Here is a 23,211-nt window from a genome sequence, read left to right on the forward strand (position 1 = left end):
ATATGGTGGGATTGGAAGGGAGTCCTCTATTATGAGCTCCTTCCAGAAAACCAAATGATTAATTCCAACAAGTACCCCTTCCAATTAGACCAAATGAAAGCAGCACTTGGCAAAAAGCATCCAGAATTAGTCAACAAGAATGCATTATCTTCCATCAGGATGATAGAAGACCATGTTTCTTTGATGACCAGGCAAAAACTATCACAGCTAAGCTGGGAAGTTCTGCTTTATCCAAGGTATTCAGCAAACACTGCACCTTTGGATTTTCACTTATTTCAGACTTACAAAGTTTTCTTAATGGAAAAAATTTCAATTCCCTGGAAGGCTACAATAGGCACTTAAAACAGTTCTCTGCTCAAAAACGTAAAAGATTTTGAAAAGATGGATTATGAGGCTGCCCAAAAAATGGCAGAAGGTAGTGGAACAAAATGGTGAATATGTTGTTCAATAAAGTTCTTGGTAAAAATTAAAAATATGTCTTATTTTTACTTGAAAGCCAAAGGAACTTTTTGGCCAACCCAATGTTTTGTAAATTCGATGATACTGAGTTTATCGTTTTTAATTCGTTCTTTTTAAAGGTAGAACATGTAGATATCTTAAATTCATTTGTAAGTATGAGGATAAAATATGGCAAACAGATGGGGAAACAATGGAAACAGTGAGAGACTTTATTTTTTTGGCTCCAAAATCACTGCAGATGGTGACTGCAGCCGTGAAATTCCAAGACGCTTGCTCCTTGGAAGAAAAGTTATGACAAACCTAGACAGCATACTAAAAGCAGAGACATTACCTTGCCAACAAAGGCCCATCGAGTCAAAGCTGTGGTTTTTCCAGTAGTCATGTATGGATGTGAGAGTTGGACCCTAAGGAAAGCTGAGTCCCAAAGAATCGATGCTTTTGAACTGTGGTGTTGGAGAAGATTCTTGTGAGTCCCTTGGACTGCAAAAAAATCAAACCAGTCAATCCTCAAGGAAATCAGTCCTGAATATTCATTGGAAGGGCTGATGCTGAAGCTGAAGCTCTAATACTTTGGCCACCTGATGCAAAGAGCTGACTCATTTGAAAAGACCCTGATGCTGGGAAAGATTGAAGGCAGGAGGAAAAGGGATGACAGAGGATGAGATGGTTGGATGGCATCACCGACTCGATGGCCATGAGTTTGAGCAAGCTCCGGGAGTTGGTGATGGACAGGGAGGCCTGGCGTGCTGCAGACCATGGGGTTGCAAAGAGTCAGAGACAACTGAGCAACTGAACTGAACTAAATTGAACCTAAAAACTGGAGAACCTTTACTTTCAAAGGATTATACTCCTAAACCAGTCCTTTAGATTGCCATGTTTGGGAATGGTACAGCACTGAAAGAGGATTTCTGAGAATTAATAAGTTGATAAAGAGTAAAACATTTGGCAAGGATAGGGGAGAACAGGCAATAATGACCTAAGAACAGACACTGTTTTCCATTTCTTTTGTCTGACACAGCAGTGCTTTATGTGGAAGGTGTGTAGTAAATTTAAGGTAAATAAAAATTAATCCTATCCATAGATTTTAAATACACAGTTTTATAAAACACCGTTGCCAGTTTGGAACACACTCCCTGTGGTTATGTTACCATTACAAATCACATTCAAGGCCACACTTGACCAGTGGTTAATGTAAAATTCTACTGAAGTGTAAAATAGATTCCGTTATTTCCCACTTTGAAGACCTATACTTTCCCTTAGTAAGAATAAACCAATTCTGTGTCCAGGATAAGCCCCAAGTCAAACTCCACTGCCTCAAAATTTCTAATTGCAGAGTCAGCTATGCCAATGTGGATTATCACTTATTGTTTAGCTGTCCACTCACGTCTGACTCTTTTGTGACCTCACAGACTGTAGCCTCCCACCCCATGGACTGTAGCCTGTCAGGCTCCTCTGTCCTTGGGATTTTCCCAGGCTAGAATTCTGGAGCGAGTTGCCATTTCCTTCTCCAGGGGATCTTCCTGACCCAGGGCTTGAACCTGAGTCTCCTGCATTGGCAAGTGGGTTTTTTACCACTGAGCCACCAGGGAAACCCAGATTATCGCTAGTCTACTCCAAATTCCTTAAAACAGGATTGCAGAGGCAGTGCACCAGGGCCTCTCCATGCTGAGAGAGGCCTAGATCTTTCTACTGACAGGGGAACACTGCGGGCTAATCTATGCCAGCTTTCCACTGTCTGAAATATACCTCACACACATACACCTTTTGAAAATGAGACACACACACAAAAAGAGATACTTCTTGAGACAATCAAAGAAACGTTTTTTCTACTTATCAATATATTTTAATACTTGTACATCATTAATCATCTACATCATTCTTTCTAAAGGCTAATAAGAATTCCTCCGTATGGAGACACCAGAGTATCTTAAGCACTTCCCACTGATTTATATTTAGGATTTTCTTCTCTATAAACAATGCTTCAGTGAACATGCTTTACATACCTTCGGATACTAGTCTGATGATCTCTGTAGGAGGAATCCTTATAAGTAGATTTACAAGGTTAGAGTATGAATTTTTTTTCAAGAGCTTTTTGATGTGGACCATTTTGAAAGTCTGTATTAAATTTGTTACAGTGATGCTTCTGTTCTGTGTTTTAGCTTTTTGGCCTCAAGGTATGTATGATCTTAGCTCCCTGGCCAGGGATCGAACCCACACCTCCTCCACTTAAGAAGGCAAAGTCTTGACCACTGGGCCACCAGGGAAGTCCCAGAATATGCATCTTTTAACTGAGGTATCATTAACACAATATAATTAGTTTCAGATGTATAATGCAATGACCCAATATTTGTACGAATTGCAAAACAGTAAGGAAATGGCAACCCACTCCAGTGTTCTTGCCTGGAGAATCCCAGGGATGGGGGAGCCTGGTGGGCTTCCGTCTATGGGGTCACACAGAGTTGGACACGACTGAAGTGACTTAGCAGCAGCAGCAGCCACAGTAAATCCAGTTAACATCCATCACCACAGTTAGTTACAAAATGAGGAAATTTTAAGCACGGCCTGGCTATGAGGCAACTTTTAAAGGATGATTATTAATTTTGTAGGTGTGAAGATGGCATGGAGGTCTTGCCTAATAAGGACACTTTCAGCTGAAATAAATGTAATATTCATTTCCCCTGCTACCCAAGGGAAACTTCAGTAGATCCCACAATTCTCTGGCTACTTGTAGGTAACAGAAACTGCTAAAGTTACTTTAAGTCAAAAATACAATGATGATTCAGAAAATAAAATGTGAAGTCAGTACATTATCCATCCTTGAAGTAAGGCCAAAAAAGTAAGAAGCATCAGCTTCTGCCTTCCCCCCTCTCTCCCCAACCTCTCCATCCTGGCTGTGGCTACCTCCCCTCCAGGGTTGGAACGACCACCTGCCTGCTAATACCATGAAAATGAAGTGGCACAGACTTCCGGGTGTCTCCCAATATCCACTAGTCCTTCCTCTTGACAAAAAGAATCCCAGTTTTAAGCTGGGCCCATAGTGACCCAGGAACAAGCTTCTATTTCCAAAGATCTCTTAGGGCTGGGCATGACCCTGTGACTCAGCTCTGGCTAGTGACACATAAGCAGAAATGTTGGGTGTGCATCTTGAAAGCATCCTTAAAAGGGAGGGAGCAGATCCTGCCTTTGTCTGCCTGAACTATAATGTGATGGCTGGAACTGCAGCAGCCCCTCTGACCCTGAGCATGAGGACCACAGTCATGAGCCTGGGTCTTAGGGCAGTGAGCTAGGAGGTGTGATCCTGACAGCTCTGTGGAGCCCCTGAACTGCCCACTTTCCTGCTGACTGTACATAAGAGAGAAGTTAACTTCTACTGTGCGTCACCACTGTTCCTTCACTTACAGGCCGGCATACTTAACTCCTCACCAGTACAGAAGGCTTTGCACTCTCTGGACCAGCAGATACCCAGACCTGACTCTGACTCATGTGGGTACTTCTGTAGGGACTGCAGGGACTCCCCTCAAATCCTGTGCTATGGGTGATGGACCCAGCCCCTGAGACTCACTCCACAAGCTCTCCTCTGACTGTGCCCCTGAGTGGGGGTCAAGGTCCAGGCTGGTCCCCCTCCCTACAGGGGCCACACCTGGTCCAGGGGAAGCACTCACAATCACCCCAACACATGTGGCATGGGGGGCCCTGTCCCAGCTGCTCTCCCTCTCCATGCCCCCAAAACATCTCACCAGATTCAGAGCGGCCCCCCAGGCACCCAGGTGAGAGGACATGGGGTAGCACCCCCGACCCCACTTCCTCCCGGAGGAGGGGCTGGTGCAGACTCACAGCAGAGGATTCTCCACAGACAGAGTGATGCTTCTTATACCCTCAGAGTAAGTGGGGTTTTCAAGAGCTGTGAACCTCGTGTTCAGACACTGCCTCTGAAATGCCCATTTCGGGCTTTCTCACAGCTTATTTTTGTCACTGCTATTTGATACATCTGGAGGCTTTAGTCAAGTTTTCCAATTCAACAGTCTGTCGCAAAAACACTAAATCTTATGTGAACACAGCAGGGGAAGGAGAGGTGGGACAAATGGAGACAGCAATGAAATATATACATCAACCCATGTAAAATAGAAAGCTAATGGGAAACTGCAGTACAGCACAGGGAGCTCATGCAGAAGGAAACGGCAGCCCACTCCAGTACCCTTGCCTGGAGAGCCCCATGGACAGAGGAGTCTGGCGGACTACAGTCCATGGGGTCGCAAGAGTCGGACACGACTTAGCAACTAAACCACCACTGCAGGGAGCTCGGCCTGGTGCTCTGTGACCACCGGACAGGGTGGGATGGGGTGGGAGGCAGGAGGGAGGTCCCAGAGGGCGGGACAGGTGTGTACCTTTGCTGATTCATGCTGATGGATGGCAGAAACCAACACAACATGGTAAGGCAATTATCCCCCAATTAAAAATAAATAAATTTACAGAAAACAATAACTCATGTGGGGATGCACATCGGCGGTAAGCTCTAATAAAGCAAGGAGACGATTAACACAATATTTGGAAGCGCAGTTAGCCCTGGGTGGGGGTGGGTCGGGAGGAAGGCAGGGAATCTGACCCAGAAACACACGTGGGGGCTTCAGAGGGAAAGTGCTAGATGCTCCCTGGACAGCCATTCGCTTTGTATGATAAGCTAAAAGGGACATGCATCTCTACATGTGCATGTGTTTATCATGACTAATGAATTTAAAAGGAAGTTGCAGGCACAGCGTAATATGTAAACTCCACAGCAAACAATCTGGACATGTGACGAGGCTATGAACGTGATTCAAAGTGGAGCGAGCCGGTCAGAGTATGACCCTTCCAGGGGTGGGCTCGGAGGCGTGAGTGTCACCACTGAGCTCAGTGGCAGAGGCCAGTGCTGCGGCAGTGACAGATGAGAGCAAACAGATCGCAGCTGCTGTCTGGGACCCCGGAGCCACCAGAGGGGAGAAAGTCTCCAGGCCCCGCGAGCTGGAAAGGGGTCTGGGCCATCTGCTCAGCCCCTCAGCTCTGGCTATCCCCAACACCGTCCACACTGAGGAACGTTTGGTCAAGGCTCCCAAGCTCTCTCTGTGTGACTTTTATAATTGCCAAAGCGACTTTCTGATTATGATCTGGTTTCTGGGAGCTCCTTGAAGGGCAAGGGGCTTCCCTTGTAGCTCAGTTGGTAAAGAATCAGCCTGCAGCGCAGAAGACCCAGGTCGATTCCTGGGTTGGGAAGATCCCCTGGAGAAGGAAATGGCAACCCACTCCAGTATCCTTGTCTGGAAAATCTCATGGACAGAGGAGCCTGGTGGGCTGCAGTCCAGGGGGTCGCAAAGAGTTGGGCACGACTGAGTGACTAACACACACTTGAATGGCAAAGAAGGTGCTGATCACGGAGGCTTTCCTGTTGCTGCTGCTAAGGCGACACCAGCTCTCTCACCATCAGCGAGGGCAGCTTACCTTCCCTGATCCTCACAGTCAAGTTAATCTGACTGAGAGGCAGCAAAGGAGGGAGACTCAGAGCAACCGGCTCCAAGATTCACATCCTACTCGCTTCGCCCCTTGAAAGCTATCGTCGTGAGCGACTCGCGGAGTCTCTTTGGGCCTCAGTCTCCTCACCTGTAAAGTGGGAATAACAGTGGTACCCACCTCCTGAGGTTGCTGTGAAGACCCCGTGAGCTAATGGTCCTGAACCACTGAGATGGCAGATGATGTTTGCTACGACTCCCACCTTACAGACCAAGCACCGGAGGCTCAGGTGCTCAGGTAACTTGCTTAAACCCCACACCTGGCAGCTAGTCGAACTCAAGTACTTCAGTTGAGTTCTTCAGGCTTCAGATCCCACGTGCTTAACCACCAGGCCTCTTACCAACCACCAAGACAGTCACTCGTCAAGGTAAACGAACCTCTGTGCCTTGGCATGTTGGTGAAATGACGTACTAGGCCTGATGACACCACCGCAGGCTGGAGAAACGCTAGACCCTGGGCCTCCGGAACAGAGAACCCGACTCCCCAGCTGAGCCCCAGGTCGGCCAAACGGCAAGCCACCTTCTCTTGAACCGTCATCCCAGGAGAGCAGACAGCTGTGTCCCTACCCACCGCCCGCTGAACTCGGACCTGCTCAGAGGGAGACACTGCACCCAGTTCTCCATTTCTAGGAAGATGGCAATTAGCAGATACAAAGCATAAGTTCTTCTGTAACCCTAGACAGGTTCTGCCTTGAGCTGGTTAAAAGGCAGCAAGCTTTCCTTCAAGAACTTTCTAGCCCGAAGCTCAGGTATACCACTCCTGTGAAGGGCAAGGAGATGGGCCCTGGCCCGAGGGTCACCTTGGGAGACTTGTAATCAGGCCTGGAGACAAATGCAGGGATGCGGGACCCCTGCTAAGACCCCGTGATCTTGAGGAGGGCCGACCTCTCTGCACCAGCATCCCCACGCAGGAAGCAAAAAAGTTAGACCAGACAATCTGTGAGTTCCCTTCCATTCTCTCATCTTTATACCCATATTTTAACTCGCAGCTAAATCTCATTTTGAGTTGATCGCATTCAAAAACAACTCAAAATAACTCTCACTTCAAGGCGCTACAGACTGCTTTCTTTCCAGAATGCATAAAGGGCAGGCAGTGCTAGGGCTGCTTGCGATTGTGAAGGGGGAAAAGCGCTTTCAAAGCTCCTACATGAGCTGCTGGGACCAAGAGAGGGGAAAATCTATTAGCCTGGAAACCGCACACCACATGAAACAGGCCTTAAAATCTTTTCTCCCTGAGAACAGTAAGCAATAAACCGGGCCTACTGCTAAGCTGGTTCACGCCTATCAAGCCCAGATTACACTTTGCACATGTGTGTGCCCGTGTGTGCACATGATCACAACAGCCTGTGGGCTTTTTTAGAAAGGTAAACACTGAAGAAGTGCCGCAACCCTTCCAAAAAAGACAAAGTTCGTTACAGGGATCGTCTCAAAATGATGTGGCTAACTAATCAGAGACACTAACCTGATCCATAATCTTACCTTTGGCCTCATACAAACAAAGTGTTTGCTATGAAATCCACAATGCAAATTAACTTCTGAAAAAAGACTGCGTAGAAGAAATAAGCTGAAAAAGTAAGTAATGGACAGCCCCATTGGACTATCAGGAGACACTGGTTCGACACCTAAAAGTATTCTTTTTATCTGCAGCTTGCATAAAGTGCAACTATAATACTGATGGGTTTTTTCTTCCAAACAACACTGTCACTTGTATTTTTAGCCTTTAAAGCTATTTTACAATTCGTCAATTTAGTAAAAATTAGTTTCAACAGAAATATCCATCCAGAAGCCCGACTCATGAAAAAACACCAACTATAGACAATACATCACTCCACTCATTTTTAAAAGATCTCATAATCTTTGTAGCAGGACCTTTCTTAATGGCCTGACAATGCTGAATCCTCCATCAAACTTTAATGCATTATATGTAGCACACGGGCACTCTGATAGGAGGGAAAAAGAAAAGACAAATGATCCAGGAAGCTGAGGTATGTCACACGTAATGACCAGGCTATTACTCTGAATGATAATGCCAGGCTTGTGCTGAGCACTTTGCCTAATTAGACTTCACACAAGGGGGAAAACACTTTAATATTTAACGAGTGTAATGGTGTAATCAATGTACACAAATCAGGCTTGATAAGGAATACTGCTTATTAAAGAGCAAGACAGATGGCTGCAAGAGAGGTACCATCATTCAAGCTAAAACCTCACAGTCTCCCACAGTGGGCACCAGGCATGCACTTTCCAATCACCGCTCCAGCCCCGGCCACACCATGCATTATTCCGCCTGCCCGCTTGCTCCGTGGACTACAGATACACCCACATTATAGACGTAAGGAAATCACTTGGTTGAAACAAGTCAGGTCTGCCATTTCTCAAAGCGTCTTAACCACTCTGACTGCTGTCAAAATCCCCATGAGTCAAGATCTCCAACGTCTCTCTATAATCACTTCAGCGAGATAATTAGTCCTTGTTTTTATTACCTTCAAGAACACTTAATGTGCTGGAAGCCTTCCTGACTCTATTAAATCGAGCCAGCCTGCCGCAAGATTATGAATGCGTAATTGGTTGACAGGTAGCTTGCAAGAAAACACCAAGATAGAAAACAGTGGGTGGGAGCAGAGCGAGAGACAGGCACGCTTACACATGTGACACTGAAAAGGGTTCCGAAGGGCGGGTCATTTGTTTGGTTTCTCCAAGGTCAGCTGAACACGCACGTGCAGGGATCCTGGGAGGTGACTTGTCCCGTTTGTGAACACAGTCTCTTCCCAGCCCTGTGGATTTTAAGTTCATGCATGTTTGCAGAGAACCTTCCTTCCGTTGTCTACACACTCAGCCACGCTGCTCACAGGGCATCAAACAACTGCGTCAACTGGAGTCCCCACGCACCAAGGGTCTGCGGTCTTGTCCAAAAATGGCAGAAGGCCGCTGCTGCATCAGGCCTGGTACTGTGGGGGGTGACACGCCTGGACACAGGAGCTACAGTGCCAAACAGACTTTCATGAAAAGGCTGGGTCTCCCTGCCATGTCACCTGTCCTGCCACAGCATCTGGTCTACCTGAATCTTGGTTCTTCCAGTATTTTCATAGGAGTTTTCAAAAATTCCACAAATACGGTGTTTCGGATACTACTCAGTACCTAAGTAGATTTCTTCCTAAGCTTCTGCTGCTTCTGCACTCATGGTGGGGGAAAAAATGGGCCTCGATTTTATTTTAAAAATTATTATTCAACCTGATGTAGCTTCAGTTCAGTTCAGTTCAGGCGCTCAGTCATGTCCGACTCTCCGTGACCCCATGAATCACAGCACGCCAGGCCTCCCTGTCCATCACCAACTCCCGGAGTTCACTCAAACTCATGTCCACAGAGTTGGTGATGCCATCCAGCCATCTCACTCTCGGTCGTCCCCTTCTCCTCCCACCCCCAACTTTTCCCAGCATCAGAGTCTTTTCCAGTGAGTCAACTCGTCGCATGAGGTGGCCAAAGTACTTCAGTTTCAGCTTTAGCATCAGTCCTTCCAATGAACACCCAGGATCGATCTCCCTTAGAATGGACTGGTTGGATCTCCTTACGGTACAAGGGACTCTCAAGAGTAGCTTCAGTGACACCCATATTCGCATTTTATTTCTCTCTGGCATAAACAATCCGATTTTTTATTTGTGTCCATAAACAAACTCATCCAGAACTTTTCTTACCAAGAGTTTCCAGAAAGACCATGCATTTCAAGTGCAGAGGACAGAGGGTTTCAAATTTTAAACCTTTCGCTGGATGTGTACAGCATGACTCCAGACGAAGTTGGAATCATTCAGTCAATTCGATTCATGAAGCGTATGGCCATCATTCCCACTTCTGACGCTGTAAAATCAACCGGAAATAAAAACGAGTCCTGTTGATCTTGAAGTAGGCACTGAGATCTTACCATCCCAGGGACGATGACCCACGTGTCACTAAGCTACAGCTTGACAATATATCCCATCTTCATATTTCACGCAACTGTGGGCCCCTTGAGGTCAGAAACCCTTGTCTTTTTACCTACATATCTCTAGCACCGAGAACAGTGCCAGGGACTCAAAGGGAGCTCCCTAGCCAAATTCAGGAAAATCTGAGAGCTGTACAGGTACCATCACTGTCAGGGCACCTAAAACTACCTGCCAGCCAGCCTGATACCCAAGGAGACTGCATGGACCTAGACAGCAGCGAGATGGAAACGAGTAACCTGGGCTCCATTTCCAACAGTGTCATTCCACTTAGGACTTGGGTCATCTTAGACAAGGCAAGTCCCCTCTCTGGGCTTCCATCTGTTCTAAAAAACAGGACATAGTCCAAATGATCTCAAATGTGCTATTATTTCTGCAAAATACTGTTGGTCTAACTGATCTGAGAGATAACATTTCTTTTGATGTATGCTTGCTAAGCAGTGGTCCCCCCACCCATGACTTCCAACTCCAAGAAGTCACCGACAAGACCTTTAAATGAAGTTGACAAATCCTCCAGAATCCAAGTGTTCCCTTCAGATGCATCGTTTTGCCATTTCAAAGATTTTAAGTTCATGTTGACAGACCAGTGCCAGGCACTAGTGGCCTAGAGATGGCTAGACTTTAGTCAAAGCATCTCCATCCTTTCTCTGACTCTCATTCTTAAGTGACTTAGAGTTGTAGTTATGCCTGTCCACCTCACACTGGCACTACATTTGCCTCCCTCCCAAATAACGAAACGGTCACTACATCAGTTACAGGGAAGAGAGTTTCTAAAAGCTGGAGCCTCCCACACACCTCCACCCCAGGCAGCACCCTCCCCACAAACCCAACCATCACCTCCCTGTGCTTTCAGGCAGCCAGACGTGTCTAGATCCTGCATCTCCTCCTGCCTCTGCCCCGTTTCCATCAGAACATGAGATTCTCGCTCGGCATAAAGGCCCTGAGGAGGCCAATGACAGCCCAGGCACTGGTGTCCAAGACTCACTCTTGGAGGAAGAGAAGAAGGTAATTCCAGTGAAGCTGGATAAATTCTCCTGGATACCCAAGGATAGTCATAGGAAAACACACTCAGGACTTTTTATTTACATCAGCGAATAATACCCTCTCTACAAAGAAAACTCGTTTTTGAGACAACCCAAGGCCCAAGATGTGGAATCAACTCGTGTAATCCAAGGTAGGAACTAGTTTTAAGCTGGAGTTCTGGCCTCAGCCTCCAGTCTGACTGATGGAGCCATTCACAGTCCATCCACTTCACTGCTTTGTAGTCAAATGACCCCTGAGTCTCAATGATCAAATCCCTACTTCAGGGATTAAGAACCTGCTCATGGCCGCAGAGTCACTCATCTGGGGAACCCTCTCTCCGTCAATCTAGACTCCTTCTGGAGCAACCTGTGTACACAGGGCTTCCCCGGTGGCGCTCATGGTAAAGAACAAGCCTCCCAATGCAGGCGACCTAAGAGACCTGGGCTAGAATCCTGGATTGGGAAGATCCCCTGGAGGAGGGGATGGCAACCCACTCCAGTATTCTCACCTGCAGAATCCCACGGACAGAGGAGCCTGGCAGGCCATGGTCCATGGGGTCACAATGAGTCAGACACGATTGAAGTGACTTCGCATATGCCATGAGGAGGAGAGAAACAAAGAAAAACTCTGTAAATTGAACTCTCTCTCATCATTCTGAGCCAGAAACCTATGGGTCACAAGTTCAGTGAAAAGACATAAAGTTCAGTTCAGTTGCTCAGCTGTGTCCAACTATTTGCAACCCCATGGACTACAGCACGCCAGGCTTCCCTGTCCGTCACCAGCTCCAGAAGTTTGCCCAAATTCATATCCACTGAGTCAATGATGCCATCCAACCATCTCATCCTCTGTCGCCCACTTCTCCTCCTGCCTTCAATCCTTCCCAGCATCAAAGAAGGACTCTCCCAACCAAAGAACACGCTTCAGACGCAAGAGCTTGCATGTCACAGGCACATCCAAAGAAATACCCTCAAACACTTCTCTGCTGGCTCCTCATTACATAGGCGCACACATGTGTGCTCCGTTGCTCAGCTGTGTGCGACTCTTTGTGACCCCATGGAATTTAGCCCGCCAGGCTCCTCTGTCCATGAGATTTCCCAGGCCAGAATGCTGCAGTGGGTTGCCATTTCTTTATCGATGCTTCCATGTAGGTCAAGCCCATCGAGTTTTATGGGCTCAGAGTCTACCCCCAGACACCATATCATCGGGACACAGACACAGTGGACATTCAGGACATACTGGATTAGAATCCTCTAGAACTTTAGACAAGAGTGGACCTGAGGAGCGCAGGCCCCAGGCAGGCACAGGAGCTCCTGGCCCCGTCTTCCCGCCTGCCTTCCTCCCCGGGCAGCTCTGTAGCCACAGCAGCTGATGCCACCACACCTTCACCACGTGCCAAGCAGTCCACAACACTGTCTAGATCAATCCGCCAGCTGCCCAATGTGACGGGCACTATTATCTTCATTTTACAGATGAGAAAACTCAGACCTAGAGAAATTCAGCGACTTGCCCAGGAGCATAGTCAAAAAAGGGTGGATTACGAACCTAGATGAACGGGCTCCAAGGCCCAAGCCCACCCCACAGTGCTGCTCCTCGCTCAGTCTACTCATCCCAGACTTTGTCACATGTGTGTGTGTGGTGTGTGTCTGTGTGTGTGTCTGTGTGTGCATCTGTGTGTGTGTGTGTGTGGTGTGTGTGTGTGGTGTGTGTGTGTGTGTGGTGTGTGTGTGTGGTGTGGGGGGTGTGTGTGGGGGTGTGTGTGTGTGTGGTGTGTGTGTGCGTGTACTCACTCAGTCATGTCTGACTCTCTGCGAACCCATGGCCTGTAGCCTGCCAACCTCCTCCATCCATGGGACTCTCCAGGCAAGGATACTGGAGTGGGTTGCCATTTCCTTCTCCAGGGGATCTTCCCGATCCAGGGATTGAACCCTCATCTCTTGGGTCTCACTTACTAGAGCGATCAGGAAACATCCATTCCACTCAGCTCTCCAAGAACCTCGGGAACTAACCTGGATTTCATGAGCAGGATTCCTCTGCTCCCCACAAAGCTAACCTTCTGTAGCTTTTTCTAAAGTCTGCTTGTTCATTTTAATACACACTATTAATTCTATTAAATGGGCTTTTGAAAACTACAGTAACTTGCTTTAAACAAATGGTTCCCTGATTCAGTACCTTTTTAAACCTTCTTGCATTTTTTTTTAAACCCTGAATCAAGCTTCTCTTGCACCTGGGCAGGTTCTGTTTGCTTATCCACAGAAGGGCTGGTTTATGACCACGTGCCAACGCAGGGCAAATGAGTCAGGGCTGCTGCTCCCCGGCTGAGGTGCCATTCCCAGACTGTAATGATTTTGTGAAGCCTGCATTCCAACCTCACCACACATGGCATCTACCCCTGGATACCAAACAACGTGGCCCATTATCATAAAACCACTGGGAACATCTCCCCAAAAACACCTCCAACCTCACAACACAGCCCACACTATAGAAACGCCAGGAGGGCCCTAACCGGCGCCCCTTGAGCCTGGCGCCCTGCCTCACCAGGAACAGATCTGGGTGTGTTTAACCGAATCCCCAACCGGGATAAGCAAAGGCTTATTCTCCTGTGATACCAGCGAGCCCTTGAAGGTCTGGAGTGGAAACTGGCAACAACTAATCATTCTGACTTGGCTGTTTGCTGGGAGGCTGCGGTGCTTTTGGAAAAACCCTGCAGAGGGAGGCCAGGGAGCTGGGAGTCTGTAGCCGGCCACTCCTCGCGCCTTTGCACAGCCGCCGGCCCACACATCTGAGCCACCTGACCACCCTTGTGCCCCCGAAAACAAGCTGCTCACGTTTCTGCCTCCCCTTCACCCAGATCCCACACCCCTTCAACTGAGCCACTCTCAAATTCAGATGTGGCTTGTTCCAATTTTCCTGAGATCCCAGTTCTTGGCTGCTCCTCCAAAAGACCCTCATCCTCATCCCTAGACCCCTAGTTGCCTATCCTGGGCTCCAAGCTGCCCTGGTTCCCTGGAATTCATCCTCCTCTGGGCTCCTGGGTAGCAACCCCACAGGGCAGAAGCCCTACACTAGGACCAGCTCACGTGTCCCTAGGTGCCTGGTCTGTCCCAGCACTACAAGAATAGCCAGAAAGGAAGATTTTGAATCATTCCATCTAGGATGCTAAGCGTCTTTGTCTCTACCACCCCCTATAATGGGGGGATGGGAGAAGAGACAGGTGGGAAAGGAAAAGAGGCAGGCACCTCTGTGGGTCAGGACTCCCCACTTCTAGGGGTCTCAAGTCTTCCCCATGCATCTCATTTAATTTCTGCAACAGCCAACAGAGTACTGTCATTCCCCATCATGATACATACACACACACACACACACGCGTTCCCCATCATGTACATACACACATACATTCCCCATCACGTACATACATACATACATTCCCCATCATGTATATACATACATACGTTCCCCATCATGTACATACACACATACAAGAAACTAAGCTTCAGAGATGTCCACCAATAGGACCCAGACTCCTGGTCAGTGAGCAACAGAGCTGAGATTCAAAGCCCAGCAATGCCCCCCCAAGGCCTGGAGCCTTCCACACCCTTGCCGTCTCCGGTGTCTGGCAGAGCACCTTCAGAAAAGAGGTGAGAAATTTCTGCTACGTGAATGCATGAGCGGTTGACTCCAGCCTCCACACTGAATATTCTGCAACCCATGCGCTGGATTTTATTCATACATTCTGCTTATAACATGCCTACGAAGCACCTTGTTAAGACGTTAAATGTTGTGCAGAAGTAAGTTGTACCACACTGTGTTGTATTTCAAGCTACTAGAAAAAGCCACATAAAAAGATCTACAAATAAAAAGTGCTGAAGCAGACCTGCTGATAACAGTTTATTTATCATCTTGCTCCATCGGGTCTAGAAAAGGATACAAACACCAGAATCTAAGGAAAATCAATGTCTTCACATTTTGCTAACCCTCAGGACACGAAGACGTTTTCCGAGCTACCAATTCAAGGAGTACTGATGCTGGAAAAGACAGCACAGAGTGGGAGACGTGGCCCCAAGGCCCAGGCCGTCACCTCTGAGCTGACCTTGGGCAGGTAACTCGGCTCTCATCCTGGCTTTCTCATCTGCAAAATGCAGATAATAAGAGTGGGTCTTTCTAAGGTCGCTGTGCTGGCAAAATGAGTAACTCCTGGGCCGCATTTAGGAGAGAGGCTGCCACGTGGTTAAGGGCTCTGTGTGAGCCGTTTCTGTGACATGAAGAGAAGAACTATAATGGAAACGCAGCAAGAAATCTGAAATGAATGAAGCACTTGCTTCTGCAAACATTATTATAAGCACTAAGCTCACCTGAATCCTCTGTTCCACACTGCTGTGCCTACCAGCATGCTCTACGCTCAAAGCAATGCTATCAGGAATAAACAACAGCAACCACCAGCATCAGCGATGGTACATCTCTCATCAACCAGGTGCCCAGCACTGTTCTAACCACCTGAACAGGTGTAAGCCTCTCCCACAGTGTGCAACCTGCGCCCCCACAAGAGTGCCCTGCGGGAGGTGAGCGGGCTGAAGTCACACTGTTTCCCATGCTGTGCAACCTGGCACGGGTGCTCCAGCTCACAGGGGATTTCCTGGAATGGCAGCAGCCTGTTCACAGGTGTCAGCGGACACACCAACTGAAGCAAGTCTCTAAAGGGTGGGAGACAGAAGCAGAAGGTCACCTTTGAATGTACCCAGCACCTAAGCCAAAGGCCACCACTTTGTAAGTTCATTAACGGAGTTGATGCGGATTTCCCCCAAGCACCAGAGTGTTGTCTGTGCTCAGTCCCTCGGGTGTGTCTGACTCTTTGCAGCCCGCCAGGCTCTGTCCATGGGATTTCCCAGGCAAGAGTACTGGAGTGAGTTGCCATTTCGTCCTCCAGGGGATCTTCCCGACCCGGGGATCGAACCTGCATCTCTCGCATTTCCTGCATTTTGGCAGGCGGGTTCTTTTGAACGGCCGCTATTAACAAATTCCACGGCGTGTACCCACGTGCCTCGTGTCCAGTGTAAACAGACAACTCCCATCCCCCGCCTCCCTGTTTCCCGCTTCACTCGTCCTCCATCAACTCAAATATCCCTGGGTGTGAAAAGGAAACAAAGGATCAGACATGACCCTGGGATAACCAGACATTATGTCTAAAATGATCTGTGCAGCAAAACAACGTGTCACCAAGTCGCAGGATCCAAACAAACTTTTCTTTGCAAACTCAGTGGTGCTGTTTTCGTGCATCCAGCACCACCCAAGCACAAGTTCCTAAAAAAAGACTCCCAGGTGTAAACAGGCGTCTCCTCCCACCTCAGGCAGCCATCATCTCGGTCAGCTCCGTGGCTCCAGTCCAAACTCAAACACGCTGCACACGGCTCTACACACACATCACTGTGGCTGAGCCTCGGGGGCCTTTGTGGGGGAAGAGGCGGCGTGAATATGGGGAGCCCTCACTGCTGGATGTCTGAGGGCCACCGCAGCACTCGCCCAGCTCCAGAGAAGAGCTGTTGTGCAAACAGGATCTGGGTGACTCTGTGACGTGCTCAGAATCCTAACCCTAACCCCCAGACATTAGCTTTCTCATGGGGAAGCGATAATAAGAACGATCTACAACCTTCACGGAGCAGTTATCCCTCTTCCCCAGGTCCTAGTAATGATCTAGACTTTGAGAGAAAGGCAGCAAAGACCAGACTGCCTGCTTTTAAAGGGTTGCCACGTGACACGTATCCAGACAACACTGCAATTCAAAAAGATAACATGCACCCTTATGTTCGCATCAACACTATTCATGATAGTCATGACACAGAAGCGACCTAAGTGTCCATCGACAGAGGGATGGATAAAAAACCTGCATCCATTCCAATATATATACACTGGAATACTACTCCACCATAAAAAAGGAAATAATGCCATTTGTAGCAACACAGATGGACCACGGGATTATCACACTAAGTGAAATAAGTCAGAAAGACACATACCATATAACATCACTTATAAGCGGAATCTAAAATATCACACCAATGATCATGTATCTATGAAACAGAAGCAGACTCGTGGACACAGAACAGACTGGTGGCTGCCAAGGGGGTGGGAGCTGGGGCGGAGGGTGGAGCAGGAGGCTGGGGTCAGCAGACGTAAGCTTAAATGCAGACTAGATAAACACAAGGTCCTACTGGATAGCACAGGGAACTATCTTCAATACCCTAGGATAAACCATAATGGAAAACAATATAAGAAGAATATAGATCCTGATCTCCCCGCTGTACAGCAGACATTAACACGACATTTTAAGTCAACTACACGTCCATTAAAAATACTGAAAGATAAAAAAGTTCCATCATGTGAAAATCAGAATCAGAAATCTGCTGACTTTCTGAACTGAGAAGAAACCCCTCGGTAAGATTTGGGGCCTGCGATGCACTGACCATTTCTGTAACTGTTGTTAGTTTTACTTCACCAATAACTGGTATTTAGTTGGTCACTGTAATTGTGATTTTACTGAAAAGCTGAAAGCACAATATTCTCTTCTTCTCTCACAAACAATATGTCAATATTTCAGTCATCATGTCTGCTTACACACCTTGTCAGTGTTTTTTCTACCAAATAGCAAATTCCATCTGACAAATTAAAAACACCAGCACACCTTCAAGTTGTCCAATAGTGTCAAGCCTGAGTAGCTCCATTCAGGTTAGAATTTGGAAATAAGAGGGCTTGTCAAAAATTACCAGAAGAAAAAATGCTTTTCAATGATACATTCCTAGAATATAATAAAACATACTTTTCATGTGTGAAATTTCATGTGGCCCCTTTTTTTAAAAAGACACCTGTAGCTTCTGCTGGCCAGATAAATTCCTTGAGAAGCAAGTTATTAGTGCTCCAAGTACCAATTGAGGAAATAAAGCAATATTAATTAAGCACATTAAAAGATAAAAATAAGCTCGACCAAAAACATATTCTCCCTAAACCCTGAAAATACTAGGCCAAAAGCATAGATTTGAATTTTTAGACAGTTTTTTAAATCATATATTGGAATATAAGGATATACAAAGCAAAAAACCCAACTCTTAAATCTCCTTTAAACCTTTAACTTTATTCTAAAATGGCACCGAATCTGACATTTAAGACCACCTGCACATACTTTTCAGGTCTTCAGTAATGCTTCTCACACAAGGTTGCCCTTTTCCATGTGGAGAACCCAAGAAGTTCAGTTCCTTTGCTATTGATACATTACAGCAGGGGTCCCCAACCTCCAGGATCCAATGCCTGAAGATCTGAGGTGGAGCTGATGTAATCAGAATAGAAACAAAGAGTGCTATAAATGGAATCTGCTTGAATTAACCCGAAACCATCCCCCGCCCACCCTTCAGTCCGTGGAAAAACGGTCTTCCACTGAATCAGTCCCTGGTGTCAAAAAGGTTGGGGACCGCCGCGTTAAAGGACATTATAATGGCAAAGAACAACAGCCTGGCTGATACACTATGCAGAGAGGGCCCCTAGTGGCGGAGCCGCTGCTCCGACTTGGCTTTGCAGCTTTTCCAAGACTGCTTCACCACCATGGCAAATCGATAGGTAATAAAGTCTACCTGAGCTGCCTTCTGTAATAACCTCTATTAGCCCAAATATACAGTAGGGCCATCATTTAGAATCCCGAGGTGCTTTCACTAGGGGGAAAAAAAATGTGACTTGAAGAATAACTTCATTACATCCTGTCTTTCAAATCCACAAATATTTATGAAGCCCCACCCTGCCAGGCCCGAGCTGGCCTGGAGACACAAGCTAAGAGGGAGGGCCAGCACCGTGCACTTTCCCGTGCTTTCTTTCCAACGTGACACCATTACACCAGGGACAGAGCTGGAGCACCATGAAGACTGGGAAATATAATTCATCCACCTGTGATAATCAGGAGGCTCACCAACAAGAAAAACCTGCAGTATCGCCCACCCCCGCTGTTTCCAAGCACCCAGGCAGGGCGGCCTCTGAGGTTCTTCAATCAAGGGCGCTTGAATGAATGGATGGGAAGGAAGGTGGCAAGGCAGAAGGGCGTTTAAATGAAAAACGACTACAGTGAAACATGCCAGACCTAGGGGTTCCTAGAAGTCAAGGGAGACAAGAGACAACTTTTCCAGAGCATTTCCTGTGCTCCCGAGGCTATGGGTAAGTCCCTAAGTGTTATTTCCTTTTCCCTAACAGCTTCATAAAGTGAGGGATATTACTGGCTTTTAACAAAGTGGAAACCAAGGCTGTGAGCTTGCCCAAGGTCACACAGTTAACAAAGGCAAGGCTGCTTGGAGACCAGGAGTCTGAGATGGCAAAGCCAAAGTTCCCATCACTTCAGTATCATCTGGCGAATCCAAAAGCTGGAGATTTTGCTTTGAACTTCATTAATACAGTTTGCGGTTTGAAACACACAGATGGACAGAATTAAAGCATTTCAATACCATACACTTTAGAGCACATACAGGATGGAAAGACCCATCATATATTTCAAACGCAGTGGCCCATCTCTGGTTTTCCAGGAACCAACCTTCTCTGGAAGCACAACAGGCCACCCCCACATCCTATTACCGCACCGATTCAATGGACATGAACTTGGGCGAATTCCTGGGAGACTGTGAAGGACAGGGAGGCTGGCCTGCTGCTGTCCATGGGGTCTCAAGAGAGCCGGACACGACTTAGACACTGAACACCACCACACGTGTTCAAATCAGTTTCTAAAACTAAAGCTTCGCGTTTTCGCTTTATGCTTCTATATCCAAGTTTAAAAGACTTTTCTCCTTCCAATTAGCAACATGACAGCACTGCGCAGGGCTTGTTCATAACGTTCATTGTGGCCAGTAACGCTACGATAATTATGACTTTCTGGAATGAAAATGTGAACAAAATACAATAAATCCGGCAGAACTGAATTTCAATTTCTAGTAAAAAAGACGTGAAAGAACAGCTAATTATCTTTATTATCGAGACTTCTATAATGACATTAAGTAAAAACCACTCCGAGGCTTTGAAATCAGAATAAAAGTGGAGTTTGCGAAATACCCCCTCTATCATGAACTGGTGCTTCCCAGGGCTCGCTGTCTCGGCTTGCACGCCGCTGTTTTGCCTCCTCCTCTCCCGTCCCTTCGCTCATCGATGAAAAGATAACTTCAAAGTCCCCGACGCCAGCGCAGGTGCAGGAAGCGCCGGGGAAACAACAACTCTGGGAGCCTTTGTAGCGCCCTCCTCACCCACCCCCGCCCTCCGCCGCACCCCAGACCCGTGCCCCCCGCGGGCCGCACGCGGCCCTTCCTCCCAGCACCCCGGATCGCCGCGACCCTCGCGCACGCTCGCCCCCGGCCCGGGTCCCAGCAAGAGGGCCGGCTGCCCCCCGCGCCCTCTCCATCCCAGCGAAGACGACTCGGGGCGCAGCAGCAAAGCGGTCACGCGGGCACGTGCAGAGGCTGCTCTCAAAGTGCGTGTTCGAGAAAGTCATTAAACAGCTAAAGGCCGCCGCCGGGGGCTGGGGACGCCAAAGGGACCCCTCCCGGGAAGCCCCGCCGGCGCCCCCGCGCGCCCACCTGCGGGCGCCCGCAGCCGCCCTCGCCCCTCTCGCCTCCCTGGCCTCCCTGCGGCGCGACCCCCGGCGCGCGGCCCTGCGCTCCGCGAGCCCCCGACGCCCCGCGCCGCCCGCGCCGGGCCCGACTCACCGCGGGGCGCTGCCGGCGGCTCCCGGCGCCGGTCGCTCCTCCCGCGCGGCGCCGCGGGCTCGGCTCCACCTCCCGCTCCGGCGGCCGCCGAGCCTCCGGGGACCCGGGGCGGGGAGCGCGGGGCCGGGGCGGGGGGCGCGCCCGAGACCACCCCGCAGGTGGCGGCTCCGCGCGCGCCCGCGGCCCGGGAAGTTGCGGGAGGGGCGAAGACGCGGCAGCAGCCGGGCTCGGCCGAGAGAGAGAGGGTCGCTATCTCCTCGGCGAGGGTGGTCCTCCCTCTTTCCGGACCCCCTCCCTCCCACCCGTCTGGCCCCTCGCGGCTCTGGGCGGCCCTCCCCGCCCTGGGCGGACTCACTCACCGAAACTTTGCAGACGGCGCCGGGGAGAATTGATCCCGGAGTCGCCGTCTACGCGGCCCTGGGGGGTCAGGACGCCCGCCCCGGAGACAGCGTGTGCTCGCCGCGCGCGGAGGTCGGAACGCGCTGAGCCCCGAGCCCCGCCGCTGCGGGGAGCAGGTCTGCAGGGACCCCTGACGGCCGCTGGGGGGCCGCGGAGGGAAGTGGCGGGGGCGAGTGGCAGGCGGGCAGGAGGCTGTTGATGAGAACGCCCCCGACACACACACGTGCCCTCGGCGCCACGGGTGCCCTGCACTTGTAGGTTCTCTGCGGGAGGCGGAGTTTGGGGGTATCTTGAACCCCGGTATTATGAAGGAGACTCGGGAGAGCCAGTGTCCCGCGGGAGGAGGCCACCTCTCCACCTGCCATCCCGTCTGCAGAGGCCCCGCGGCTGCGCCAAGGTAGGACCAGAGCTAAAACGCAGCCCTCTGGCTCCAGAGCCCCTTACACTGCCTGGCCAAGTGGAGCGCTGGAAGACCCCAGGCACAGGGGACTTGCGGGTACAGGGCAACAGTCTCGGAGGCAGGCACCTGTTTGCCTGCAAGAAGCAGTCTGACTTAAGACTGCTGGCTCCTGGGGATGCTTCCTGGGGGTGCTTTGACGGCCAGCCCAGGCGAGGTCATCCCTCTTCCAAGGATGCCCTGAGACCTCGGTGGCTCGGCCCCCAGCCCCCACACCCTTGAGTGAGTTACCTCGTGATGAGGTCCCCACAGGAACTCAATTATGATTTGGGAAAGAGGGGGAGAAACAAGCGTTTCCCAAAGGAATGAAAAATAGTGTCAATGTGCTACCCCCAAAACGTGGCAAAGCAATGGAGATGGTCAATGAATAGCTAACCCGGCAACCACGCACATGTCGGTAGGAGACATTGGTCAAGCCTCCTCCATCCATGTCATGTGACAGTCCCCACTGGGCAGATGGAGGCCCCCAAGGAGGCTGGGTTAGTGATGAGGCGTGTAAAGATTAGAGCCAGCACCACCAAGCCCTCTGGGGAATAAGGAACCTCTTCAGAGCCTTCCAGCTGTCACCAACATCCCCCGCTCTGGGCAGTGACAGGTGGATTGTTAAAGCATTGATTTTCTTTCCTCTGCTGAGGTGTCTGCCATCGCTTTGTTCAATAATGTCTCCAGAATTTCTATTTCCTAGGGTTTAACTGCAGAATCTGGCTTGGAGGATGAACCAAACTTGAGCAGGGGTTGTTGTGCCGGACTGCAGGGGACTCAGCTTCTAAGTCATGGGGACTGGCTGCGGGGAAGATAGGGGGCACCCCCTGTGGCTGCAATTGTTTCTTTCCCTGTCCCATACAAGGAAAAGGAAGATCAAGTCAGGATTAATCAGCTTTTCTCCAGGGCTTGTAACACACCTCTCAAGGTATCTGAAGTTTTCCAGTCTTTCTCAGTTAGATACTAGTAGATCAGCGCATCGATCTAGGTATCAATATGTTTCACATCGACACACATGTCTCGAGTCATGAAGGGCTGGCTAAGGTGTACCTGATGCTTCCAGGTACATTTTCACAATAGTTAGTACAATAATGAGAAAACGAAACAGCTTCGATAAATGATAAAACGACAAAACTAAGTCATAGCATAATGTGAGAAAACAATGCTTTTTGTGGGTGTACTACCCAGAAGGAAAGTAGATGTTATTTTGGTAATTGTGTAGTAGATACTATTTTGATTAAATAGATTATTTGGGGGGTACTGTTTCAGAGGGGACACTGGTATGAAGTGGCGTGGGTCATCCTTAGTCTCTCCCAGGGACAGAAACAGAACAAGGGAAAGGGTTTCCCGCTCACCCCCGTAGCTCCACCCTGTACGATGGATATCGCCAAACAGAACTGGGATAGTGACACCAGTGGAAGAATGGGTTCCCTTAGACTTTCTTAGTTTTTTCCGTGGGTTTCAGCTTTTAGCCAACATGTTCTTATGTAAACATTTTTCACAGAGTGATTTAGGATTCAAAATATGTTATGTGAATTTCCATAACCTATTTGTAAAGGTGCTACCACCTTCACAGGTCCTGGTAATGTTGTTGAAAGTACAGAAATACACAGAAAGTTCTGGAAATAAGGAAGATCATGATGCCAGCGTGATTTTATCCTCATGGG

The 23,211-nt window shown here is 48.9% G+C and overlaps 1 protein-coding gene across 4 annotated transcripts in view; it reads right to left on the reverse strand.

The window, feature by feature from the left end:
• CSGALNACT1 (chondroitin sulfate N-acetylgalactosaminyltransferase 1) overlaps positions 1–21,204 on the reverse strand; it is a 342,047-nt gene extending 320,843 nt beyond the window's left edge. The window contains exon 1 of one of the 4 annotated variants that reach the window (XR_016036499.1): positions 21,066–21,202. The gene's annotated coding sequence lies outside the window, so the exon portion shown is untranslated. Of the gene's footprint in view, positions 1–20,706; positions 20,739–21,065 lie in introns of those variants that run through there. The other 3 variants (XM_055416694.2, XM_055416690.2, XM_055416697.2) reach the window with 3 other exon arrangements.
• Between the last annotated feature and the right edge of the window lie 2,007 nt (positions 21,205–23,211).

Source organism: Moschus berezovskii, chromosome 26, assembly GCF_049115385.1.
Source record: "Moschus berezovskii isolate FMDL1 chromosome 26, NW_MosBer_1.0, whole genome shotgun sequence".
In the NCBI taxonomy this organism is placed as follows: domain Eukaryota; kingdom Metazoa; phylum Chordata; class Mammalia; order Artiodactyla; family Moschidae; genus Moschus; species Moschus berezovskii.